General features: G+C 47.1%; 1 protein-coding gene and 1 pseudogene across 2 annotated transcripts in view; one reads left to right on the top strand and one right to left on the bottom strand.

Annotated features, from left to right (window-relative positions):
* The window catches only part of LMX1A (LIM homeobox transcription factor 1 alpha), a gene marked incomplete at its 3' end in the record, with an annotated part of 150,717 nt that overhangs the window by 73,073 nt on the left and 51,786 nt on the right, over nucleotides 1-25,858 (top strand). The window lies entirely within an intron of this gene.
* On the bottom strand, nucleotides 2,094-2,473 carry LOC307193704 (small ribosomal subunit protein uS10-like; annotated as a pseudogene). Its single transcript has one exon. The product of its transcript is annotated as a small ribosomal subunit protein uS10-like (transcript).

Below are 25,858 nucleotides of genomic sequence, written 5' to 3'. Positions count from 1 at the left end.
TAAATGGGGTAACATGGAGGCGGGAGAGGGAGGAAGGAGTGAAAGCTGTACTAAGTAGCAGTGGAGTTCAATGACGTTTACGTTTGATCTGAGATCTATAAGCCTGCTTCCATACCTTTTGCCCTTTCTACCTAGCCTTATACATTCTGCAGCAAAAAATGGACTGGACCACAAAAACATGCCCACTAGTTTATCAAGCGGGCTTTCTACCTGGGCACACAAATGCTAGTAATACTAATGATAGCCATGGCTTTAAAAATAACACTGACAGTGGCATCTCCAAAAATTAAAATAACCTCACGTTTGAACTTTCACGATCCCAGTCATAGAAAGTCTACGACAGCATTGAATAAATGTGAGAGGTGTCATTTGAGGTGGAATGGTGAGACGTGGAGGTGAATCCCAGAACTCCACACCCTTCATCTCTAAGCGGTCAGCCTGCAAACCGCTGAGGACCGGCCTCAGAAGATGGCTCGTCAGAGCAGGGGGCTTTGGGGTGGGGGGCAGTTGTTCTTCAGGGTTAGGATCAAATTTAAAAGCACCACCATTTACCTTGGTTGCTAAGCCCTCCTGAGCCCGAAGTGAGGAATTCTGATTGGCAGAATCTGTAGGAATTTAGACAAGGGGAACAGCACGGAAAAACGGGAAGCTTAGGATGGGGACCCTGGCTGCAAAGCAACTCAGTGCTTCAATAAGCCCGAATCTGCTGAGAATACATTTTACGAACATGCAGCTAAGTTGGCTGCCTTTGTTTGGGGGTTTGTTAAGCATTATCTAAAGAATGCCATGGTTCAGCCTGCTCGGTGTGAAGTCTAATTCTTCCCCTTTCTGGAGCCACGGCCTGGTGTGTTCAATTTTTCTCTCTCCGTAGGGCTGCAGGCGCTCTGGTACTCCAGCCAAAAAAACACTCATATTTTAGCAAGCTTAGTCCCAGTCTGGTTGCCAGGCAGTAAAACGAGCACTTGCCTGCCCCAGGGAGAGGGGGACCGCGAGATGGAAAGGGGTCATGTAAACGGCTCACTCGAACCCTCCCCCTAAATCTCCGCTTGAGAGTCTTTGGGGCAGTTGATATGTTTATCGATGTGGAGAGACACTGCTGCATAGGCCCAAACTGTGGTCGTTTGTCAGAACTAATACTACAAATTATTTTTATTATTGTAGAGATGCTAATCAAGGATAAGTTTGCCCTCTGCCGCTTCTGGAGGGTGTTAGATATACTCATTTGACTGACGTGGTTCTGCATACGCAGCACGGACCCCATTTCACGAAAGGGCAAAGTGAGGCATAAAGCAGCTGAGTTTCTTGCACTGAGGGAATAGATGAATCAAACAGCAGCATCTCGTTCCCCTCAAGGGAGGGCAGCATTGCAGGTGGACTTCGTGTATCTTCTCTGACATCTTCTCTCCAGTCTCCCTGCGGTGCAAGAGGCTGCAGGAGAGATGCCCTTCAGTCCTGGACATACTTCTCTGTGACTGATATTAAGAAGAGGGCGCTGAGATAGGCCCTCTGTCTCTTCTTCCAAGTCTCCGCTGGAACAGGAAGCAGACTCGGGCCAGTGCTTGCTGACTGCAGTGCTACTCTTTAGGGACAAGACCTCTGCCCACTGGATGAAGTCCACCCCCGTTTATTTTTCACAGACCGTGGAGTTCCCGTCAGGGAAGAACCGATTTCAGCCACGACTGGACAAGTCTGGTGAGTTTGCGACCCACAGTGGAAAGGCTACTAGTTCTGGCCTGGAACTCACTGACACAGGAAAACGTGCTGAATGCCCACAGGATGTCCAGCTGGTGGTGGACATTTAACTTCCGAGCTCCTCAAGCCTGAATTGCAGAAGAGGCCCTCACAAACAGAGAGGAGGCTGCCTCCTTTGCCTCCTGCCTGGTGCTCTCGGGGCTGAGGTTCCCTGTGGGCCTCCGATAAAAAGACTCACACCTCACCTTCAGGACCCTTGGCACTGGGTCCCCTTTAACGCTCTGATGCCTTCCTCTTGGCCTGCAGGTGAGTTTTCTCTGGGTGAAGGCTTTTTAATGCTGTGCTCCCCACTGAGGGCCTGTGTACTGAATTTTTTTTTAAAACAACTGATTATCAGTTTATTAAAAATGTTGATTTGAGCATCTGCAAATGGTGACTTCAACCTCGACTCCTGGCTGAAGACCGATGGAAGTGATCTGCTGGACAATCTCAGGAGGCCTGTGCAGGTCAGTGAGTCGCCTGTGGATCCTCATCTGGAAACGATCCCAAGTCTTAGAACCTTCACCACCAGGAGTTTTCCTTGTAGTTATTCTCAGAGTCTTGGTAGGCATCCGAACCGGTCCTTTCACTTTGGGATTCTTTTCCTTCGTGCCTCTGATCTGGTCAACACATACCTTCTCCAAAGACTTCACGTTGCGGCCGGTGAGGGTGATTCTAATATGGTGAATCACCACGCCACCTCTGGCTCCACGGAAGTCTTTCTGGTATCTTTAAAAGCCATGGCTGCGGCGCGGCTTCCTGACCGGCTTGTTCGTCGGTGGGGGTGAACAGCGGTGAGGCAGGGACAGGAGCGGGTGGCCCGAGGCTCCGCTGCAGTGGCGACCGCCTCTTCTTCAAAGAGCCTGTGTACTGAATTTCATCTGGTCCTGCCACCTCCCATCCAAATGCCAGTCAAACCAGGAGGTAGTCCAGAATCGGGTGGTATGGGCTAGCCCCTGGGCATATGGAACCAGCGAGGTTTGGAGAGACTGCGGGTGAAGAGGGAGGACAGCAAGAGAGAGGGTGCAGTAAGCGGGCAGAGAGAGAACACCTGTGGCAGGGAAATTCCTGTGTTTGATGAAGGGCTTGGCGTGATGGAGGTGCCGGGAAGAAGTGAGGGGATGTGAGAAAGGTTGCTCTGAAAGGCAGGAGAAACCTCCTGAAGGAGAGCCTGGATGATCGTCGCTTTTCATTCTCTCATAGCGTGGCTGCCGCGTGTCTCCTGGGTTCCAGGCGCCGTGCTAGATTCTCGGCGTACAAAACCTAATAGGGCACAGCCACATGCTAGATGTTGATAGCTAGATGCCTCCAAGACAGTTGAACGTGGTGAGGTTATGGACCTCTCTGAGAATGTGATGTAAACTGGGACAGTAAGGCAAGGTGGTTTCGTGAGCGGGGGCTCTGCAGCTAGAGCCCTGGGTTTGAATCCCGGCTCCACCGCTGGTTGGTTCTGTGACTTTGGCAAGTTTTTTAACCTCTTGGTACTTCTGTTTCCCCATCTCTAAATTGAGGATGAAAGCAATTTGTATCTCCTATGTAAGGACTAAATTAGCTGCTATGGGTTAAGCCTTTAGAATAGCAACTCGTGCATGGTAACTGACATTGGGTATGGTAGTTATTCCCAGAAATTCGCATTAAGCACCTACACACAAAACCATACAATTTCTGGGGGGGTTCATAGACCTCCTGATGCCCAGTCATAGACCCCTGACTAAGAATCCTAGTTACTTCTTCACTTATGTCACCCAACCAATCAGAAGAAGCTGGATTCTTGCCCTGAAGAACAACAGATCCCATTCTTTCTCTGCCATTCTAGCAGGAAGCATTTTAGGTGCTGTGGGGTGCCGTGGAGGGTGGAGGTAGGGTGCACGCAGCAGAAGGATGAGACCTTCCTGTGGCCACAGTGGACGGAGGGAGGCAGATTCCAGGAATCTGAAGCCCAAAGAGGGCTGGTGGAGCAAAGGAGGACTTGGGTATTCCTGGCAGCCGGGTGCTTTGAAAGATTCGCGTGGAGCAGTGACGACCCACGTTAGATCCGTCTCTGATCCGAACATACACTTGCCCGCGGTGAGAGGGAGTGTGAGATGAAGAAGACCCAATGAGTGACGTTATCCCAGGTGTGGTTACCCTGTTTGCGGCCCCTGAACAGTCTCCCAGACGCTGCAACGGCCCTGGAATGCCCCTTCCTGAGCGGAAGATTCGGCAGAGATGCCCTCTCGAACGAAGCTGGCACTCCTGGTTCTGAGCCCTGGCGGAGAGTGGAGGGATGGGCAGATGCCAAGACAACTTCATCGAGTGGACGTGCCACCCACAGAGCCTTTCTGACCCCCACCTCTTCCTGTCGCCAGCGTCTTGCCACTCAGCCCTGCCCAGCATTTGGGATTCCAACGGCCCCAGCAAACTGGCCACTCCACCCCGACTTGACTTGCAGCTCTCACCAATGAGCCCTGCAGGTCCCTTCCCCGGCACCCCCCATTCCTGTCCCAAACAGTCAAATATAGGTCCCAGAGCTGTTGCACGATTGCACCCTACTTGCAGCTCATTCGTACCCTCACTGTACATTGCTAGGAATCGTGAACACAGTTGTGGCATGCCTTGAATTGGGCCGATTAAAGATTTTAGTTCCCACATCTTGGGCTCAGTGGAGGCCCTTACCTCTACCTTTCTATATCTCTCTACTGCTCAGTGCCCTGTTTCTCCTGCTGTCAGTTGGAGTTACCAACAAGAACGGCACCAAATGATGTGTATGGAGTTCCCACGTCCTTTGTAAAGTGCGCTCACATGCGGTATCTTACTAATATCATCCTCCGTTTTCAATCATGAGTAAATGCTTTTTTCCAACCACTCTCTTAAGAGCTGAGGAATTTATTTCAACCAAGGAAGCCTGTCATCAGTCACACTTTAAAAATCTTTTTGCTTTTCATGACAAATGTAGAATAACATTGTCCGAGGTGATGTTAGCAGCCGAAGTCAGGAGAGAGTGGTTATACCCTCCAGTTCTGAGTCCTGTGTTCACCCTGGCTTCGAGCATATGGTTGTGGGACCACTGGCCATTCATCCTCTTTAAGTTACCCATCAAGTTACAAGTGCTGATTCTTCCTGGGACCCACGGCTGCATGCTGGGGCCAGGCTTTGCCAAAGACTGCATGGGGGAGGGCGGAGGGCAGCTGCCTCTTGGGCAGCACAGTCTGGCTGGAATCTTTTTATGTTTCAAGAGCTCTTCATCAGCAAGGGTCTGATTTTAAAATGCCGGCAGGCTCTTGTTATCAGAAAAAGAGGGACTTGTCTTAGCATTAAAGACCTCTTGAAGGGCAGGAAAAGGCAGAGAGGGTTTTCCAAGATAGACTGTGACCGGGGAGTTGAAGTTTGGCGAGGAGAATCAGAAAATGCATTCTCAGGGCGTGATACTGAGCGCAGAGGAGGGGCCTTAGCAGGGGTATATGTGAAGGAAGGTACTTCGATGTGGTTAGAAGTCACCTGTAAGTGAGGAGACCGCTGTCACCCCCCGTCAGGTTTAGTGTGACATCCTTTGGCGTTTTTTTTCCTGGGGTATTGCTCACAAATGCTAATGGGCGGTTGCATTGGGCTCTCTCTAGCAGAGCCCAGACTGCTGCTTGTTGCGGGGGGGTGGGGGGGGTGGGGGGGGGTGGGGGGGGACTGTTATTCACACTTGCTAATGAATAACTTCCCTTAGTGTATTCACCAACCAAGTCAAACAAGTGACTGTGGGCACCTAGAAGCAAATTACTTGCCTGGTAGAGGCCCAGCCTGGGACTGAGATTGGGAGGACTTGAGTCCTGTAGCTCTTCAGTGGCAGTTTCAGATGTCAGTCTGGCTGTGTTTGATCCATGCGGAGGCTCGCTGATTGGAAACCATAGGGTTCCTTCCACCATTAACCCCAGAGTTCCTACAAACCCTGGTCTAGTGTGTTTAAATTAAAAACTGAACTGAGACCCAAGACGCTTCACTCTGGCAAGGTGAAAGGATACTAGAACTCCTAACAACAGGTAAGGAAATGAGAATTGCTATCAATTATTGAAGGCCTACTATGCTTCAGCTAGTGTGCTGTCTCTCTATTGTTGTATTAAATCCTGCCAACAAGCTTATGAGGCAGGTTACCATCTCCACGTTACAGATAGGGAAACTGAGGCTCAGAGAGGTTAAGTAACGCACTCTTGCCTGTGAATGGGTTCCCACCAGTGTTTCACCTCTAGGGGAATTTCAGTTTTTTGCCTCCATGGCACGTTACGTCCGTGACCGCCATGGCAACAATGCTATAAAGTTTCAAGGGACTTAGCAGCCCTGAGGCTGTGGCTGGAGACTGCGTCCCACAGCTCTTTATGAGGGTGGTGGCCATCCATCAGTCCTGCTGCCACTTCTGATTTCTGCAGTAAATACTCACCCCTGGAGTCCAGCTCTGGGAAGGTGGATTAGCTAAGGGCAGCGTGGTCATTTCTCAGTTCTTAGAGAGAATCAGCAGTCAGCCCTGACTTCTATGCCCCAAAACCAAAATCCCATGTTAGTTCAATTCAATTCATTTTAATTCAGTCTGACAAACAGCTAAGTACCTACTGTACTGTACATGGCTAGGTACTATGCTATGTACAGGGGATTAAAAAAAAAAAAGGAATATTGTTCCTCTAGGGACACAGTGTAGTGAGGGAGACAGATATAAGCTGATAGTTATAAATTCGGTGACATAGACCAAAGTAGATGCGTAAAGTGTTCTTAGACCATGAAGATGAGAGTATAAATACATATGTGTGTAGAGGTCCTGAGGATGGGAATGGAGGATGGCCAGGGGAGGCCACAATTGGACCTGAAAAGTAGAGAAGAGAGAAAAAGTCATTCCAGGAAACCAGGCAGGTGTGCACTGCCCAGGACTCAGGGCAGGTACGTCACCGTCAGGCTAGGATGAGATTACGCTCACTTAGCCTCTCTGTGCCCGGTTGCTTAGTCTGTAAGATGGGGACGATCACTGTGTCTGACTCAGGGTGGTGATGATGAATAAATGACTTCATCTAGTGCCTTGAGGAGTGTCTTGGGCATGTAAAGCTTCAGCGAGCGTGACTTGCTAGTGCTTGTTTGTCTTCACGTGGTGCTACCTTGTGGCATCGCTCTGTGGTCCTGTGTGTTCTCCCAGAGGTGCCAGATGTGTGCTCAGCAATCCGTTGAACGTCTTCTTGCACCCTCATCTTATTTAACTCTTGTATCATCACTTAGCTTTGCTCATGCTTGTGCTCTGAACCTCCAACTAGATGTTAGACTTCCCTGTGGAAGGAACAATCTATGTTTTTGTGATACTCATCGCATGGAGTGACTCAATCCAGTGGGTGCTTAATAAATGCATATTTATTACAAATAAGATAATGTACGTAATAAGATGCGATGTGTTTGGTGGGGGCAACATTCATATCAGGAGAGACAAGATAGCAGAATTAGGAGCTCATCGTATGGGAGCCCAGATGGGAAGGTGAGATTTGCCTCAGTGGACAGGGTCCGAAGGATCCCTGATGGGTTGACCTGCCTTTCTTGAAAAATTTTGCCCCTTTGAGTCGATGGCACATTTGTGTCTGCTGGATGAATGGTCTTTGTATGGACACCGATTATCTCAGGACTTGCTGTTAGGAGGGGCTTCTGGGTGGTATTGGGTTCCTAGGAAGCCGTCAAGCAGGCTCCCTTCGTTAGACCACACATGCTACTCATCCTTTGTAAAGGGCGGGGGAATGAGTCCCTAGGCATGACAGGTCACTCAGGGATGGTGATGGCTTTGCACATCCGTCCTCCAAGAGCTTGCTCAGAAAGAGTTCTCCATCAGCGGGACACAGCACGTTTGGACTTGCCTGGGTGGCTGGTGCACAGAATCCTCCCCACACACCCTCAGGGCTGCTCTTACCTGCGCCAGAGCAGTTAGTGCTGTGGCTCCTCCCACCTCGTGTCTCCAGCTGGGCTGGTGCAAGTCCAAACCACGAAGTGCTTCTCCCAGGACAGATGGGAATGTGGGTGCAGTGCATAGGCTGAGCTGTAGAAAGTCCTCTATTTCCTCTCTCCGTGCCGCCAGGGATGTGCTTATAAATACCTCTCCGTGGGCCATAGAAGAACGTTCACGGAAGACCTAAATCCTGCCTTGTTCACAGCCATCACTCTGGGGACTTCCCCAGGCTGCATTCACTGCTGAGGGCCTTGTCAGCCCCAGGCTCACCCTCACTAGCATCTTCCTGAACCACACCATCAATAACTATCGATCATATCCCTAGGCGGGCCCCTAACAAGCTAGCCTGACTGCTCTGGGCCTCCTGGGGGCTTCTGCGTTTCTCTGTGCCTCTTATTTCATCGCTCACCGAATGATGGAACACAGCCAGCTCACTTCCCAGGCCATCCTCATCCTTCCGCCCCTTCCTGCCATCACCTCTCCCCACCCACGCAGCCCCAGTCCTTCCAACTCCCCCACAGTGGTTTTCCATCTGTGCTGATGGAGGTGAGCGTTGTTGCACATTCTTGGGCCTGGGGTATGCACTTGTTTGAGCCCAGCGGAGGCGGGGACAGGCTGGATGGCAGGGGAGGGAGGAGTGGGTGAGGGTCCTTTGCACAGTTTGGTTGCCACCCTCACGTTGGCCCTGCTGCTTCTGATGAGTGAATGAGGCTGGTTGACGCTTCAGCCACCGGTGTAACCAGATCTCCCAGGACTCTTGAAAAATGGAGTCCTCTTCAGCAGCAAATGTTTGCAATTAACTTTAACATATGTGGAATTTGTTTTTGCGTCCGTAAAGCATGATAGGCAGTGAGGGTCTGGCAGGGAACGCGCCCAGCTTGTCACGCCCCGGGCCGAGCTGGTGGGTGGAATCTTTCCACTCTGTTTACAGCACGGAGTTGCTTGGTGAACTGAGTGGTCATCGATGGGTCAGCCGGGGCCCTGAGCCCTCCCTCTGGCTTGGTGCAGCCTCTTCCTTCCAGGTGTTTCTACCTGCCCAGCAGCAGGGTAAAGTGTGGTTCTCTTCCTTTTCACGACGGGGTCAGCAGCCGCTGGTCTTAGTGACCCTTGCTTCTCAGTTTTGGCCACTGTCTGGTTCCTGTGCTCTTGGAACACTGTGCCTTCTGCTGTGCGGCCGTCCTGCAGGGATCCACAGGCTTTGATCGGCATGCAATAGAAAACATAGGTCAGCTTTGGGACCAGATCCCAGGTGAACTCTATGACTTAGTAGGTATTGGGCTGCAAGTAACATGAAAATGAATGATCGTAGGTTTAAACCAAAGGGAGAGTGATTTTTTCTTAACCAGAAATTGGGAGGGATGCATTTCTGTGTTGGTTTGGCAGTTCAACTGTGTCATCCACAGTTTGGATCCAACCTCTCTCCAAATTCCTACCCTCTGTCCTCCGTGTGTTGACTTCATCATCCTGCTTGTCACCCAGTGCCTGCAAGGTGGCTTCACATCCTCATAAGATAGGGCCCAGAGTGAGAAGGAAAGGGCTGGGACTAGAGTTTTCTTCGTTGTCTGCTTCTGAGAGGAAAATCTTTCTTTGAAGTCCCCAGCAGACTTCCCCTTATATCTCTTTGGCCACATACCCACCCACCCCCAGGTTGGTCACCGGCAAACGGGGAGAGATTGGTCTGCCTGGCTAAGATTACTCGCGACTTCTCCCTGGAACGGGGTACATTGCTGCCCATCAACATTGGGGTTCCCTTAGTGAGGTAGAAGTGGTGACTGGGAAGGCAACCAACGGTGTCTGCTGTGGTGTTCCTCCACTGGCAGAAAAGGCAAGGGTCACTGGGCTCGAAACTGCTGGAAGGGGAGAAGTCACTCCTGGGAAACAGAAGTGTGTGGGATATGAGATGGCAGTAGTCCACGCCTCCGCAGGATTCTTTTGCACCTATCCTGCATGCTGGCCTGACAGAGTTCCTCCTACGGCGCTGCTTGTCTCTGCTCAAAAACGTGTGGACTCCCATTTCCTATGAAATAGAGGTCAGACTCTCCTTAGCATTCAAGGCCCTCTCTCTCTGGCTCAAGACGGCCTCCCATCTCGCAGGAAACACACATTTCATATTTTATCTCTTGATACTCCTCTGTGCCAAGCAGGTAGCAGTCAAGCTAGTCTACTTTTTTACCTGCTTACCTCACCTTGGGCTTTTTGTCTCTGCATCCCAACTCACTCTAGAGTCTCCACTTGGCACGTATGACACTGTGACAGGCCGTTCAGGTTTTCTACTGATTATTTAAGGTTCTCGTTTAAGTCATCATTTCTTTGGAGAATACTGCCTTGATCGTCCCCAACTGGAAGTTTCCTGAGTCTTCTGTGAGTTTCTGCAGCTCTTGTTTTCAGTGTACCCACATGAGCCACAGAGAGCGCCGAATGGGCAAGGATGACTTCACAGCGGTGCGTGAGGCATGAGCTGACCCTTAAAGGCCGGGCAGGTTTTCGTTTGCTGAGAAGACAGAAGCCATGCCACGTAGTTGAGGGGGCAGGATGCAACTGTGAATAAGAACACACCAGGGTCTTCACATTCCTGCTTTTGCCTCACCTTCAAGCATCTTAACACTTTCTCTAGGAGCATATGAAATTGGCTCATGGCCACCATACTGGATAGCACATATATAGGGCATTTATATCATTGCAGAAAGTTCTGTTGGGCAGTGCTGACCTGGAGGGTCGCCCGGGGAGGTGTCTAGTGGGGCTGAAATCCTGATGTCCTTTGGTGCAGGGACAGTTCCCACGTTTATTCTATTAGTTTGCTGAACTCTGACCCGGCAGTCTCTAGTGTGGGGATGGACATACAAACAGGCCTTTGAGAAGCTGGTTCTCAGCAGGGTATTCCCATGTAGCCCTGCTCTCAGCACTGGGACAGGTAACACCCTCTGGAGCCAGTCTCCAAATTGAGAGTCCAGAGTATCTCACCCTCTTTTGTCTCAAACCCTCCAAGGGACTGAAGTGTGCTTAAAGAGGTAATGGGGGTAAATGATGAAACAGGAGATCCATCCCTGGGTAGCTCTTGGTGAGCCTCTGGTGGCTTAGCCAGGGATGAGGTGGTGAGTCTAGGCTCTTGAAGAAGCCACACACCTGAGCTGTTGGGGATTTCTCTCTGTCCTGTTCTTCGACTTCGGGTCCAGTGTATAGAAAGCATGGCTCCCTTCTAGAGATTCTTGTTGCCTGTCATAGGGTCTTTGCAATAGCTTTCAAAAATTTTCATAAAAATATGAAGCACATCTAGATAGCTAAAACCAGGCTATGTACATGTACATAAAACCTGGTACGTGGACTGTTTTGCAGACTGTTTTTAGTGATATCCCCTCATTTGCTGCTGAAAACTGGTGACGTGGTTTTCATTAACCCCATTTTTCAGTTGAGAGATTCAGGCTCAGAGAATTAGTTAGCTTGACTGAGGTCACACGGATAGTAAGTGGTAGAGTGGGATGTCAAACTCATGCCTTTCAGTGCTCTTCCCACTACACTATCATTTCCCTTTAAATTATATTATAAAAAGACATTTAGCATCCCTTCCACCTTACTTCCTATTTGTACATATTGCAGTAGATGTGGGAATATTTACTAGCAATCCTACTGAGACAGTAACAATCTCTCTCAAAGCCATTCCTAAGGCCTCAGTATTTTGCATGTTGTGTGAGGTGCAGGGCTTGGTTTATCCAGTCTCTGCACTCGCTCTTGAGCCAGCTGCTCCACCATTCATGACTGTGGCTTTAACGTTAGCCCAAGAGCATCACAAGAAGTGTAGATCTGAGGCAAAGGAAAATTACTTGGATAGAATTACCATATGACCCAGCAATCCCACTACTGGGCATATATCCAGAGAAGACCATAATTCAAAAAGACACATGCACCCCAGTGTTCATTGCAGCACTGTTTACAATAGCCAGGTCATGGAAGCAACCTAAATGCCCATCGACAGATGAATGGATAAAGGAGATATGGTACATATATATAATGGAATATTAGCCATAAAAAGGAACGAAATTGGGTCATTTGTAGAGACATGGATGGACCTAGAGACTGTCATACAGAGAGAGAAAAACAAATATTGTATATTAATACATATATGTGGAATCTAGAAAAATGGTACAGATGAACTGGTTTGGAAGGCAGAAATAGAGACATGGATGTAGACAACACATGTAGGGATACCAAGAGGGGAAAGTGGGGAGGGGGGATGGTGGTGGTGGTGGGATGAATTTGGAGGTTGCGATTGACATATATACACTAATATGTATAAAATAGATAACTAATAAGAACCTGCTGTATAAAAATTAAATTAAATTAGATTAAAAAAAGAAACTACAATTGCAAAAAAAATTAATAAAGGCCAATTTTTATCAATTGTCATTTAATCAACCAAGCAATCAGTCAAAATAAAAGTTACCTCAAAAGTCCCATTTAAGAAAAAAAAAGGAAAATTACTTGGCATATTCATTGCCAAATATTAGTGCTTTGATTTATGTGGTTTTGACTTAAGCTTGGCTCTGCTTTTGATTAGATCAAACAATCCAGAGTGGTCCAGACTTGGGCTCCTTTCAGTATGACTTTGCGAGAATTCTACCTATAGCACCCAGGAGGCTTACCTCGCTCTAAGTTAAGGCCAGTTCTTACTCCATGTGTGTGCTGGGTCCCATGGGATACCCACTCCTTCAGCTGGATGTTGCTCCAGAATGTCTCCCCTACCTCTGACGTCCATCCTGAAGATTCCCCTCATATCACATAATTCCTGTGGGCAAGCATTCCATAATTACTACCCCTGAAACCATCCTGGACCCTATATCCCCCTCCAGCTATCACTCCCTTTCTCTGTGCTATTTCACAAAACTCCTTGAAAGAGCTGTTTACCCCTGTGTCCCCATGTCCCCCACTCCACTGCACCCCTCCCCCAGCCATCCACCCTCCCTCACCACATAGCTAAGCCAGGTGGTCAGTGCTCAGTCCTCATCTTCCTGGACTTGTCAGCAGCACTGGATGGGTTTCATCCCACCTGTTTCCTTGAAACATTCCCTTCACTTGGCGTCCACTGCACTTTCCTGTTCTTTCCCCTGTCTCCTGGTCACTTCTTCTCAGTGTCTGTCTCTTCTTACCTGGAGTATTTAAAAAACCTCCTATTGGCTTTCCTCCTTTTGACCTTCCCCTCCCTACACATAGCTCTCAACACAGCACTGACAGTGATCCCATTAAAACTTTATCCCATTAAAACTTCATCCTTATACCCCAAAGAATTGAAAACAGGAACCCAGTCAAGTTCATGGACATGCATGTTCATAGCAGCATCATCCCCAGTAGCCAAAACGTGGAAACAGCCCAAACGTCCATCAGTAGATGAATGGATAAATAAGTGTGGTATAGCCATTCAATGGAATATTACTCAGCCATAAAAGGAATGGAACACTGACACATGCTTCAACGTGGATGAACCTAGTAAACATGCTAAGTGGAAGAAGCCAGGCACAAAAGGACACATACTGTATGATTCTATTTATATGCAATATCCAAAATAGGTATCAGTAGAGACAAAACACAGATTCGTGGTTGCCCACGTTTAGGGGCAGGGGAGAATGGAGGGAGGAGAAGCTGATTAGTGTGTTAAGGGGTTTTATTTTGGAGTCATGGAAATGTTTTGGAATGAGATAGAGCTGGTGCTTCTACAACACTGTGAAGGTACTGAATGCCCCTGAATAGTTCCCTTTGAAACATGTTACGTGAATTTTACCTCAATAAATGAAAAAGGAAAAGCAAAACTTCATCCGGCAAATCACTCCTCTGCAAAACACCCTCCACTGGCTTCTGCAGGAAAAGTTGAAGTCCCCACTGTCATCTGCAAGGTCCTCTGTGGCCTATCTAGCCTCTCCCCCATAACTTCTCCAGTCACAGCTCTTACCACTCTGCCCCTTGCCCACATCATCCAGCCACACTGGACTCCATGCTGTTTCCTGCTTCTACCCCAGGGCCTCTGCACCTGCTGTTCTCTCTGCGGGGAAGGTTCTTCCCACAGGTAGTGGTAAGGCTCACTTACTTCACCAGCTCCTTCAGATTTTTGCTCAAACATCAGCTACTCAGTGAAAATGACAACTCCTCACCCTGGCACACTTCCCATCCTCTTGTATGCCTTCCTTTTAATCTACTGCACTCATCTGACATTCTATTTGGTGTCTGTTTGTTTTCAATCAAATGTAAACTCCAAGGGCTGGGATTTTGCTTGGTTTGTTCACTGTTATATTTCTAGCACCTAGAATGGTGCCTCGATATCAGCAGCTAGAATCGCAGGCACTACACAGTTATTTGTTATATGTGTGGATAAAACCTTTTCCATAAGGATCTATAATTTGAGTTTCCCAACTTCCTTTTCAATATTTGCAAGTTGTGAAGACCTTGTGTCCCTTTGTGAGGAATGCTGCAAAATTCATTATTTTTTCTCCAGGCGTGGCCATAAATTAGTTGGTCATGACCTTTATGTTGTTTTCTGGTTGGTGAAGATGTGTTGTGGTGTATGTTCCCCCTCTTTTTCTCTTCCCCTCCCATGGCTGCAGTTTGGACAAAGAACTTTTTCTTCGCGGGGCTACTGACCTGTTCTTAGAGGGATTCAGCCCACGACTATAGTCTAGGTAGCAATATGTTTCAGTGACAAGAACAATTACCAAATGTTCTTCCCGTGTGGCTCTTCTTGGTACAGTTGGGATAGAGGTTGATGCCAGTATATGCAGCTCCTTCCTCACAGTGAAGAAATAAGCAGGGCTCGGAGAAACACTCATGTTCAAGTGCAAAATAATTCTTGCCTTTTCCTTAGAAGTCCCTTCTTCCTGGTGGACTGGGGCAAGGTCTACAGGCCTTTTGAGAGGCATCTTCACGAAAGCTCCTCTGCCTACTCCCTTGCCCAAATGAAACACAAACCCCTGTCTTTGTGCCTGGTTGAAGTAATCTGCCTAGCACCCAGTACTGAAGGCAGGCATTTCTCCTGTCACCGGCACGAGGTCCCTCCAGCCTTAGGTTTTGGCTTGGAAGAACTGGTCTTCAAATTCCTAACTGTCCTTAAAATCCTACCTGGGAACCCGGAGTCTCTGAGAAGCAGGGAAGTGGTGGGCTACTTTATTACCATCCTCCCTTTGATCCCTTCTTATAGACTCTGAGAGCTCACTGCCCTAAGTGGCACGGAGACACCCCTAAAAGCTCACGTTCCCTTCAAGACTTCCTCTGGCTTGGGGACACCCTAGCTGGTCATTATTTATTCCCATGGTAGGGAGGGGTTGTTATAAATTATTTTTTTTAACTTCTGGCCGTAGTCTGCTATGAAACCGAACTGGATCCCCAATCTAAGGGAGTGTGTGTGTGTGTGTATGCACTCACATCTGTCCACATAACTTGTACACATAACTGGTCACTGTGATTCCAAGCCAGGAATCCTGTTTCACAGAGATTTTTGTGGTTCTTTAGCTCCTCATGTCTGTCCCTGTTCTCTAATCCTCTGAATGGGGCTGGCTGTGGGGAGCAGAGCCATATGAAAGGCATCCAAGATGAAAATTATATCCCAGACTTGCACACGAATATTGTGGTTGGGGTGGAGGTTTGTTGGCTGGTGCTTCACACTCGCCACTGTTCCTCCCGGCTTTTCTGTTTTTCCCCAATTCCCACTCGCTTGTTTCTCACACAAGTTCCAAGGCTGATGCTCTTCTGGGTGACACCTGGCCTGGGCCTTTGATCTCAGAGCCTGGGCTCTCTCTCAAGAAGTGGAGGTCAACATCTGGCCTTTCCTTTCTAGGTATAATATTTCAGTAGAGTTTACTGATATTGCAATATAGGTGTAGGTGAACCTCATTCATCTACCTCTACCTTATCTGGAGCTTGGGTTGGTAACGGTGGTTGATAAGCATTGCCTTGTAGTCACATAGACTACATTTGTAAGGTACCATCCTACCATTTGATGAGGCAGCCCTCAGAGCTAAGTTAAACAATGATACAATGGATCTTTGGTGGGTTTTAGCCTTGGCAGACTTGATTTGAATCCTGCCCCCTGCCCCCAATGACTATCTGTGTAAAGTTGGGCAAATTACTTAAACCTTCACAAGCTTCTATTTTCTCATCTATAAAATGGGAATAAGTTTTGAGCAGATGAGTGACATGTTCTAATTTAGTTCTTAATGGGATCGCCCTGATTTCTGGGTTGAAAATCAACCTGGCAGGTGGCAAGAAGAAGCAGGTGGTCCATTTAGGAAGCTGTTGAGGTAATCCAGGGAAAATATGATGGAAGCACGGCCCACAGAAGGAGTAATGGAGATAAGTGATCAGATTCTGGTTATACTTTCAAGGTGGAGCAGAAATGGCTTGTTGACAGTTTGAATATGAGGCGTGTGGGAGAGAGGAGTCAAGAATGATTATGAGATATTTGTCTTGAGCAACAGGAAAGATGTAGGTGCCGTTCATCAACAGAAGAGTGGAGACTGTGGTTAGTTGGAGCAGATTTGAGTCAGGGTGAGGTAGGTGGGAAAAGATCAGGAATTCTACTTTAGTTTGAAGTTTGAGATTTAGAAATCCAAGTGAAGATATTGAGTGGATATATAAGTTCGATTTAGGAGAGTGATCTGGGGTGGAGATAGAAATCAAAGTAATTTAGCAGATACATGATACTTAAAGTAATGAGATTGGATAAGATCACCAAGGACAATGAGTCTAGACAGAGAAGGGGATGAAATATTTCTAGGTTAGGGAGGTGAGGGAAACTAGAAAGAAGGCCAAGAAGGAGTGACCAGTGAGATAGGAAGAAAACCAGAGAGTGAATGGTCCTGAAAGCCAAGTGATCCCAGTGTCAAATGCTGCTGATGGGCTGAGTGAGATGAGGACTGAGAAATATGGAGGCCATGAGTGACTTTTACAGGAAAGTTTTGTTAGTAAGAGTAGAATAAGTGCCTGATTGGATTGGCCATAAGAGAGAGTAGAAGGAGAGGAACTGGAGATAGAAAACAGAAGTAGGGGCTTTCCTGGTGGCGCAGTGGTTAAGAATCTGCCTGCCAATGCAGGGGACACGGGTTCGAGCCCTGGTCCGGGAAGAACCCACATGCCACAGAGCAACTAAGCCCATGCGCCACAACTACTGAGCCTGCGTGCCACAGCCACTGAAGCCCACAAGCCTAGGGCCCCTGCTCCACAAGAGAAGCCACTGCAATGAGAAGCCCATGCACTGCAACGAAGAATAGCCCACCCTACTGCAACTAGAGAAAGCCCATACGCAGCAACGAAGACCCAACACAGCCAAAAATAAATAAATAAAATAAATAAATTTGTTTTTAAAAAAAAGAAAACAGAAGTAATTTCTTTTTGAATTTTTTCTATGAAGTTTGTCAACAAATTAGGACATAGTTGGTAGAGGAAGTAGGATCAAAAGAAGGATAATTTTTTTTCCAAACACTGGAGAAATTTAAAAAATATATTAAAATGTTTACAGAGAGGGAAAATATATGACATAGCTTTTGAGTAAGCTGGAAGTGGTGAAGTCTAGTGTCTAAGTGGAGAAGTTGCCCTAGATAGAGCTTGGATGGGATGAGGAAGTCCTTCAAAATACTTGGCTTTATATAACTGTATCCTGACTACAGTGGGTTAATTAAAAAGGGATTTTATTTTTCTCACTGAAAGGGAGTCAAGAAGTAGGGAGTCCAAGGATGGTGCAACTGCTCATACAAGTCTTCAAGGATCCAGGCTTCTCTTCTCTTGCTTTGCATCCTTAACAGACAGCTTTCATCCTTTTGGTACCATAATGGCTGTTTCATCTCCAGATGTTATATTTTAGTTCCGGACAGAAATAGGGAAAGAGTGAAGAGCAAAATGTACGCACCCGCTGAGGCTGTCTCATTTCATCAAGAGAACAATAGCTTTTCCAGAACTTCCTGCTTATACCTCCACCCCCATTAGAACCCCATGTACTGCTTCACGTGGCCACTCCTAGCTGCAAGGGAGCCTGGGCAGGTGAGATTTTCAACTGGGAACACAGTCACTTAGATTTTGGTTATAGGAGGTAGAGTATGAACAATCATTGTGTCTTCCAGTTTTTTTAATTAATTTTTAAAAAATTGTAGTAAAATACACATGACATAAAATTTACCATCTCAACCATTTTTAAGTGTACAGTTCAGTGGCATTAAGTACATCACATTGTTGGGCAACCGTTACTACCATCCAACCACAGAATTCTTTTCATCTTTCAAAACTGAAACTTTTACCCATTAAACCGTAACTTCCCAATTCCTCCTTTCTCTACCCACTGACAACCACTATTTTACTTTCTGTCTTCATGAATTTGCCTACTGAGGTTATCTGAGTGAAATCATATAATATTTGTCCTTTTGTGAGTGGCTTATTTCATTTAGCATAATATCCTTATTATGTTGTAGTATGTATCAGAATTTCCTTCCTTTTTAATGCTGAATAATATTCCAATACATTCCAAAGTATGTTTATCCATTCATCTGTTGATGGACACATGGGTTGCTTTCCCTTTTTGGCTATTATAAATAATGCTGGTATGAATATGAATATACAGACATCTGAGTCTCTGCTTTAAATTATTTTGGGTATATACCTAGAAGTAGAATTGTTGGATCATATGGTCATCGTATTTTTAACTTTTTGTGGAACTACCATACTGTTTTCTGTAGCAGCTGCACCATTTTGCAGTCCATAGTGCACAAGCGTTCCAATTTCTCCTCACCAAACTTGTTATTTTCCACGTTTGATAGTAGCCCCCCTAATGGGTGTGGTGTCTTCCAGTTTTTAATGGGTGAGGAGAGAGATGAAGGATAAAAAAGGGTAAAATGTTGAAGGGTAAAAAGAAAAAATAAAATAGAATAAAAAAATAAAATAGAGAGATAAAAACTGTCTCCCTTCCATTGGGTCATACTTTGTTGAAACCTTTCTTCTGGAGCTCTCAAGACATATGGAATCTAAGTCAAAAGGAAAGCAATGCAATGTTATGGGAAAGAGGCTGCGTCAGAGGTTCAGGACACGTTTTTTTTTTTTTACTCTGGGCTCCACCACTGCTGAATTTTGGTGCTGTTATACACCCAAAATGCCACACCCTGCTGTGATGCCAGTTTTCTGTGTGATGAAGATACTAGATAATAAAATCTGACACACACCCCCCTTTACTTCAGAGCTGAGATGTTACATAAGATTGCACATGCTTTGAGATCTTTGAACTAAAGGCATTCTGGAAATTCAGATTATCCGGAGATATTTTCCACCCCTCACATGGAAAGGGAAAGTCCTACGTGGCGCTCCCTTGGCTTTTATGCCACAGTGGGAGATTTTTACTCAGATGGTCAGTCAGTGTTTGTCTTCCCTTGTCTCCCCTTCGCCCAAGGGTGGGTGGTCCTTGAGGAGAAGTATTACAACTGAGGAGAAGGATAGTAGTGACTGGTAATGTTTTAAACCAGGGGTCGCCCCCAATCCCCGGACCACGGATCAGTGCTGGTCCCCAGCCCGTTAGGAACCATGCCGCACAACAGGAGGTGAGCGACGGGTAAGTGAGCAAAGCTTCACCTGCCGCTCGCCATTGCCCCCATTGCTCACATCACCGCCTGAACCCTATCCCCCCCAACCCCGTCCGAGGAAAAATTGTCTTCCATGAAACTGGTCCCTGGTGCCAAAAAGGTTGGGGACCACGGTTTTAAACATTATCGTGTGCTGGTCACTGCACCAGATGATTTAGAACGTCATCACTGGTCTTCAGAATCCATCTAGTTCCTAATATAGTGCAGTTGATATCAGTTGGTTCTATGAGGAGCTTTGGATTGTGACAACATGGCTTTTTCTTTTTTTTTTTTGGACATATAGCACAGCGGTAATAATGAAAAGTGATGGTGACAAAAAGCAAATGGGATTCATGGAGAGCTCGGTGTTACCCCTGCTGGGATCTCAGAATCTTTCCCATCAAAACATCATCAATAATGTCCTTGTCCTTCTTACTATTAATACACACACACACACACACACACACACAGAGCCCAGGAAACATACATTCTTTGTAAGCGTATACATTATATTGGCCACGTGCCATCCAGTCAAGCCAAAAATTGTGGAACAATAGGAATCTGTGCCCAGAATATCAGCTAAAAATACCTCATTCCCTCTGCTCTGTTCTTTGCTGGGTATGTTTAAGAGTGTCCCAGGAGGCTAATGAGGATGAAGGGAAAGGAAAACTGACATTTTTCAAAGGAAACCAAACCTTTAATTCCCTAAAAAGGAAACATGTATTTTCTGTATGTCTGTTTTATGTTTCTTGCCATTTTGCATGTCTGTGTGACAATATGGAAAGTCTGTAATATAAATCGTGCCACCTTGGCTTGGGTTATTGGAATCCATGCTTTCACCGCAGTCTTTTGCTCCATGGCCTGACTGGTAGTCAGCTTCCCAGGTTTCGGCAAAGAAGAGGGAGAGGGGAAAGCGAGAGCTTCTAAGCAGGAGAGGCTCACTGACGTACACTGTCTGCTCATTCAGCTGGTTAGGGCACTGCTTAAGAGCCTGGGGGACACGTTTCCATCCCTAGCTGGGCCATGTTATAACCTCTTTTATTTCTTGATTGTTAACCGAACCTCAATAATCTGAACTTTCTCTGTGGTCAGGGGTAGTCACTGCTCCTTCTCTGGCCTTGGTTTCTTTCCATTTATAAAATGAGGGGGGAGGTGGACTAATCTTGGGGTGGGGGGTCTGACAGTTAGGGGCACAAGGCAAGAATATGGGCATCTCAGTGTAGGTCCATACAGTGGTCAGCAGCCTCCATGAGAGGCAGTCATCTGAGAACTGAAGTGATACAGGCAAAGGGTCTGTTCCAAACATTTGTCAGATAATGTCAGCATTAACCAAATAGCAACTGTTGGCTCTGGTTGGTCAAACATGGAGCTGCCAACTTCCTGAACATATGTTGGGTGTTGGGCAATGAAAGTGGGTGTTGGTCGACACTGGTTGGCTAATGTCAATATTGACTTTGGGTTAGGGTAGACCATAGCCATGGTTGCCTGAATGAAATGCACCCTGTTCCCTCTCGAGTATTTGTCCTTTCATATTTGTCCATTTGTCTCTTCTCTGATAACATATGAAAGGCTTGTTGAAGTTTGATTTAATTTGTTATAGTAATGAAGAACAGAGCCTTGAGATGCTCATGAAGTTCTATTTTTGGCTCCGTTGGCTGTCTTGAAATAAATGATCTTATACAAATACGTACATGGGCAGATATGTTAAATTGATTTCAGTAAAGGGAGTTAAGAGCTGCCACTTACTGAGAGCAGCTAGTATGTATCAGATCCTTCTGATACATTATCTTATTTAAGCTCCAAAACATCTTGTGGGATAGTTATGATCTCATTTTATAGATAAAGAAACTGAGTCTCCAAAGGAGTGTATAGCTTGCTCAAGTTCTCAAAGGTGGAATCAAGACTTGAATCCAGGTTCTATCAGACTTCAAAAGCCAGGCTCTTCCCACTCTGCCTGGCTGGTTCTGGAACAGATGCTTTGTGAGAACAAGAAAAGTACTCCGTCCACCATTTCGAGGTAAAAGCTGCCCATTGCCAGCAACATTTGCCATCAGTGATGAGCTGTTTGTGTTATCCTGCACTTCTCGGTGAAGCCAGAGCCTCACGGAGCCTCTGGGACGCGCAGACATCACACTTAGCAGTTCTCATCCCATTGTATGGTCCTTCTTACAGCTCCCCAGGAGCCCCAGGGAGACAGAGACTCTGATTGGCTCTGCCGGCCACTTATTGTTTTCCATTTTCTCCCCACTGCAGAGTCTTGAGACTGTCTCCTATAGAAGATCCTGCCACTCCTATTGTCCCTGCAGACTTTCCCACCGCCCCAGGACCACGGGCTCCATTGCTTATTGTGGTGGTGTTGGCTCAGCCTCAAGGACAGAGACCTTGAGCCAGCTGACAAGGTTGCTTGTGTCACTACTTCTAAGGCCACAAGCCATGCTTTTGGTTCCCAGTACTTTTGAATACTCTTCTCTCTCACCATCTCTCCTTCTTTTTAGCCACATGGTCTCCCAGACTCCCAGCGGCAGATTTTCCCGACAGACAGTTTTGGCATATGGCCAATCGCTGTCTCGGTGCCTGGATGACCTCAGTTACCAAGTCAACATGGCAGTTAATGCATGCTGCTATGCTGCCCCCTGGTGGAGAGGGTGGAAACTGAGTGATAGGCAGATTATTGTGTTCTTGTTAAAGAGCTGTACAAAAACCCCCTCCTACTTTCTAGACCAAAGTGTTCCTATATCTGATTAAAAATAGTGTTGTCAGTGTCTGTCTGTGGAAAGGCTGCATGATCTGTAGTTGTCTGCTGTCCAAGGCTAAAAGTGGCTCTGATTTCTTATTTTGGTGGGAAAAAACAGTATCCCGTCAGTTGGCCTTAAGTTGGCATTAGGGTTTTTCGTGTATTTATTTTGTTTTCCATCCTTCCACTTAATTGTCTATGGTGCGGAGGCTTTGAGAGGCTCCCTTTGAGGTATGCAGTACTCTGGGTCAAGGTTAATGAAGGTCTCAGTCTTTCCAAACGTACTCTTGATTTAGGAACCTTCTACAGTATCATAATGGGGGCTCCCCTTATGTTTCTGCTCAGCCTTCATGAGTCTCAAAGCCCTTACCCTGGGATAGATCTGGGTTTGCATGAGGCTGCCATGTTCTTTAGTATTCCGTACGCGGGCCTCTCGCTGTTGTGGCCTCTCCCGTTGCGGAGCACAGGCTCCGGACGCGCAGGCTCAGCAGCCATGGCTCACGGGCCCAGCCGCTCCGCTGCATGTGGGATCTTCCCGGACCAGGGCACGAACCCGCGTCCCCTGCATTGGCAGGCGGACTCTCAACCACTGCGCCACCAGGGAAGCCCAAGGGTTACCCTTTTACTGAGGATTTACCATGTGCCAAGCACTCTGCTAAGCAGTTCTAATGTGTCAGTTCAATTAATTCTTACCGTGTCTCTCTGAGGTAAGTCCCTTTATTATTTCCATTTTATAGATGAGTAAACTAAGGCCGCCATAGCCTGATCAAGATCACATAGCTAATAAGTGGAGGAGCAGGGACTTGGACCTAAGTTTATTTGATGAATACCATGTTGCCTCCTTGTCCTGCTATTTCTACAGCTCAGTCTTTCTGGCTGGGCTTTCTTGGGTCTTTCTGGGTCCAACCCCCATGACCTACATTTCTGCCTGTATTCTGAAAACAGTGACCCACCAAATCCCCCAGTGACTGGGATTCCAACAGGAATTCTCTTGTTTCCCCATCTTTTTGCAATCAGAGTAGACTCTTGGGCGTGGTGGTGTTGGGTCTAAGCATCTACTGGACACTGTTTGTTCTTAACGTAAATCCACAGAGGAGAGAGCTCTTTGGGGGATCCCTTCAGATACTTTGGGGCCCAAGAGGTGAGTAGCTTGAAGGAATCAACTTGGTTCCTAACTCCTGCCTTTCACCTGCATGTGGGCAGCAGTGTCTCAGGACCTCCCACAAAGCCATGGGCCCACCCAGGAGACTTGGCGGGAGCTCAGGCCTCCGTCTTAGCTGCTTGATCTTTTCACTTATTTCTCCTGTGAAGAGAGTGCTAGAGAGGATGTATAGAGAAGAACCTGTGGATCGGCCCTCCCAGAGTCTGTCTCTCTTGTGGAAGAGAGGCATCGTGAACCAGGCTGAGCTGAAATATGACAAGGCTCTCTTTGAGTTCATAAAATAGTCCTGTTTGCTCTTACCCCATAAATTTAGTGAGGTAATGAATGTAAGAAGCACCACAGTTCTTGGCACCAAGTGACTATTCAGTGAAGACCAATTTCCTTTTTTCCTATCTTCTACAAGCTGCTTTTTCTTTGTAGTAAAATAATTTGGGGGATGAAATATATTCTAACCATTAGGACCCCAGTATCCTGAATGTGGAATGATTTTCTTGAGCTCACGTAACCAGCATCAAAGTCCAGGTGTCCACAAGGGGTCCTGGCACGTGGTCGTCTTTCTGCTGTAACTCCTACAGTGCGCAGGGTGTGCTGTTGCTTCCCAGAGGTCTGGCCTCTGTCTTGATTGCCTTAGACATGTTCTCTAGGAGTTTCTCAAGTGTCAAGCCTTCATATCTGCTTTGGAAACATTCTTATCTCCTTAGCTACAGAGCAGGATCCCCAACCCTATAATAAAAGCATGAATCATAAAAATGGGGGTGAATTTAAAAAGTATGCAGCCTATGGGCTTCCCTGGTGGTGCAGTGGTTAAGAATCCACCTGCCAATGCAGGGGACACTGGTTCGAGCCCTGGTCCAGGAAGATCCCACATGCCACGGCGCAACTAAGCCCGTGTGCACAACTACTGAGCCTGCACTCTAGAGCCTGCAAGCCACAACTACTGAGCCCGTGCACCACAACTACTGAAGCCCGCGCACCCCAGAGCCCATGGTCCGCAACAAGAGAAGCCACCGCAATGAGAAGCCTGTGCACTGCAACAAAGAGTAGCCCCTGCTCGCCACCACTAGAGAAAGCCCACGTACAGCAACGAAGACCCAATGCAGCCAAAAATAAATAAATAAATTAGTTTTTTTTAAAAAAAGAGGGCTTCCCTGGTGGCGCATTGGTTGAGAGTCCGCCTGCCAATGCAGGGGATATGGGTTCGTGCCCCGGCCTGGGAAGATCCCACATGCCGCGGAGCGGCTGGGCCCGTGAGCCATGGCCGCTGAGCCTGCGCGTCCAGAGCCTGTGCTCCTCAACGGGAGAGGCCGCAACAGTGAGAGGCCCGCGTACCGCAAAAAAAAAAAAAAAAAATTAAAAAAAATAAAAAGAAATTATCCCGCCTAATGGGTTTCAAACACGCCTTAGGAGCAAATTGATTTCTTCTTGTATATTTATATAAAATATATCTATATACGTATGTAATATAAATCCTTTCTGGAAGTACGTATATATTTGTACCATACAGATAGGAAGAAAGAGACTATGGGAATGAGTTGTTGGTTTTAGCTGGTGTGTGTGTATGTATGTTTTGTGTGTTTGTGTGTCCATTCATACATAACCTCATTTGGCCTTACCTGTTCCATATATGTATATATATGCATATATATATATAGGTGTATCTGTGAATGATATGGTTCTGGAAAATACCTTGTTTGGAGAATTACCATAGCAAGGCCCTGTCATGCTGAAACACCATCTGGAGACCTGGATTTAGGTGTGGCAGAGTAGGCTTCTCTGGTTGAAAGGAGGTACGCGGAATAAAGACTCTCCCCTTCCACAGCCTCTAAATTCTTGACGTAACACACTGATCTAGGGCAGTACTTTTCCATTAAAGATAAGAAAACTGGCGCTTCCCTGGTGGCGCCGTGGTTGAGAATCTGCCTGCCAATGCAGGGGACACGGGTTCGAGCCCTGGTCTGGGAAGATCCCACATGCCGCGGAGCAACTGGGCCTGTGAGCCACAACTACTGAGCCTGCGCGTCTGGAGCCTGTGCTCTGCGACAAGAGAGGCCGCGACAGTGAGAGGCCCGCGCACCACGATGAAGAGTGGCCCCCGCTCGCCGCAACTAGAGAAAGCCCTCGCACAGAAACGAAGACCCAACACAGCCAAAAATAAATAAATAAATAAATAAGCTGTCTGCCCCTTCTCAAAAAAAAAAAAAAAAAGATAAGAAAACTGAGGCCCAGGAAAAGATGGTGGCTTTTCTGAGGCCTCTTGGTAAAAGAAGAACCCGTGAGCCCAGGTCTTCCTACATCAAGTCCTGTGCTCTTTCCATGAATCAGGTCACCTTTTCTTTTCTTCTTTGCTACCCTCCGTGGCACCTAATACAAGAAACACTGTTTCCCTTGCATTGTCTTGGCACATTGTGGTGGGAGGTTGTGCCTTGTCTAAGGCGTGTGCTCTGTGTGGCAGTCCTGCCAGCTGTGCATCCCCGGCTTCATCTCCTGGGTCAGTGCCACACTCTTTGGAGAGGAAGTCATGCCCATGTCAAAGCTGGGAGAAGTCAGCAGGACTCCGCTGCTGAGGAAGAAGTGTTCTCTCAGTGTAGGGCTCAGGAAACTTTTGAGCACAGAGAGCCACCTTCGGGGTAAAAAAAAAAAAACAATCCACAAAGGTCAAAAGACGGAGGCCGGGCAAATAAAAAGAACTAAAAATTGTGCTCTTCCTTATAGGTCACAAAGTCCTT

The sequence above is a fragment of the Stenella coeruleoalba genome (genome assembly GCF_951394435.1).
Source record: "Stenella coeruleoalba genome assembly, chromosome: 1".
Taxonomy (NCBI): Eukaryota; Metazoa; Chordata; class Mammalia; order Artiodactyla; family Delphinidae; genus Stenella; species Stenella coeruleoalba.
The sequence above is the reverse complement of the archived record's forward strand: the minus strand, read 5'-3'. Positions and strand labels throughout refer to the sequence as shown.